Genomic DNA, 1731 nt, shown 5'->3' with positions numbered 1-1731 from the left:
GCATACACCCAGCAGCGCTGCTGATGCCTGAACGGTATGTGGAATGAAGTGGGCGGGCATCGGGAGGCCACTGTGGCACGGGGCAAGCACTATGGGCAGTCTATCTGAAGTGTACCTGGCGTATAAGACGACCCCCCACTTGGAGGCATATTTTTCAGGGCCAAAAAATTGTCTTATACGCCGGCAAATACGGTAAGGCTTGAGAAACTTGTACTGTAGTGAGTGGGACAGACACCTCAACACTTAGAATACAATGTGCCAAGTACAGTGGGGCCTTGACTTACGAGTGTCCCGACTAACGAGTTTTTTGAGATACCAGCTGTCTCTCAGCCGATTTTTTGCATTGAGTTGATAGAGTAATTTGAGTTAACGAGCTCCTTAACGAGCTCGATCTCGGAATGAATTAAACTTGTAAGTCAAGGCCCCACTGTACTAGGGTGCAAATTACAGAAACAGCTACTTAACCCAGCTTGGTGGGTGGAGGTCAAAGAGGGCTCCTCGGAAGAGTTGAAACCTCGTTTCTTTTAAGAGATGGCAGTGGATAACCAGGCAGATGGAATGGGGCGTGCAGTTTAGTGTGACCCAGCATGTTGCGTGCAGGAGACCACTCAGCCGTTTGCCAGTGTCCTGGGAGGAAGGAATGAGTTCAGTGAGGGATCACAGCGGGTTTGTAAACCACAGGAAATCATCGAGAGCAGTGGTCGGCAAACTCATTCGTCAACAGAGCCAAATCTCAACAGTACAACGACTGAAATTTCTTTTGAGAGCCAAATTTTTTAAACTTAAACTATACAGGTAGGTACATTGTTATTAACTTAATTAGGGTCCTCCTAAGGCTTAGGAAGAGCCACACTCAAGGGGCCAAAGAGCCGCATGTGGCTCGTGAGCCACAGTTTGCCGACCACGGACCTAGAGCAACAGGACATGCACAGGTGGTTCTGAACAGGGGAGCATCCACAATGCAGTCTAGGTCCCTCCAAGCTCAGGCTCCAGAGGGAGAACCAAAGGCCCCACTTTCCAAGGTCCCACTTCCCTTCGCAGGTGTGTCCTGTCCCTCAGTGACTGAGGTTGGAGGCGCCCAGCCTCAGAACGAGTTCCTCTGTCTGGAAGAGCCCCCACTAGGATGAAAGATAAGTGTGGGGGCCTCTTCCCTCTGTCACCCACGTGACTGAAACCCTCGTGGCAGCTCCTGCTTCTTCCCACATCCAACGGGAGGTGGGACACACACCTTATGGAGTCCCCTGGAAACAGTCTGTGAGTCAGCCCCACACAGCAGAGCACTGTGCCGCCGCTAAAGGAATAAGAATGACCTGTGTGTGCTAATATGGCGTGCCCGCTGGAATGTACACTACTTTCACATTAAAAACATAAATATAGAACACCATATATAGAATGTTCTTTTTGTGTTTTTTTATTAATTAAATCTTTATTGTTCAGATTATTACATTTGTTCCTCTTTTTTCCCCCATAACTCCCCTCCACCCAGTTCCCACCCCACCCTCCGCCCTCACTCCCCACCCACTGTCATCCATAGGTGCATGATTTTTGTCCAGTCTCTTCCCGCATCCCCCACACCCCTTTACTCCCCAAGAATAGCCAGTCCATTCCCATTCTATGCCCCTGATTTTATTATAATCACCAGTTCATTCTGTTTATCAGATTCTCAACTTGATTTTCAGATTCTCTTGTTGATAGATGTGTATTTGTTGTTCATAATTTGTATCCTCTCTC

The 1731-nt window shown here is 48.4% G+C and overlaps 1 long non-coding RNA gene across 1 annotated transcript in view; it reads left to right on the top strand.

The window, feature by feature from the left end:
* The first annotated feature begins 1243 nt into the window (after positions 1–1243).
* The window catches only part of LOC107182280, a 10938-nt gene continuing 10450 nt past the window's right edge, over positions 1244–1731 (top strand). The window contains exon 1 of the long non-coding RNA XR_001512996.1: positions 1244–1254. This is a non-coding gene — a long non-coding RNA (uncharacterized LOC107182280). The remainder of the gene's footprint in view (positions 1255–1731) is intronic.

Source organism: Myotis davidii, unplaced genomic scaffold, assembly GCF_000327345.1.
Source record: "Myotis davidii unplaced genomic scaffold, ASM32734v1 scaffold355, whole genome shotgun sequence".
NCBI classification, from domain to species: domain Eukaryota; kingdom Metazoa; phylum Chordata; class Mammalia; order Chiroptera; family Vespertilionidae; genus Myotis; species Myotis davidii.
This window is presented reverse-complemented; position numbering and strand designations above follow the sequence as displayed.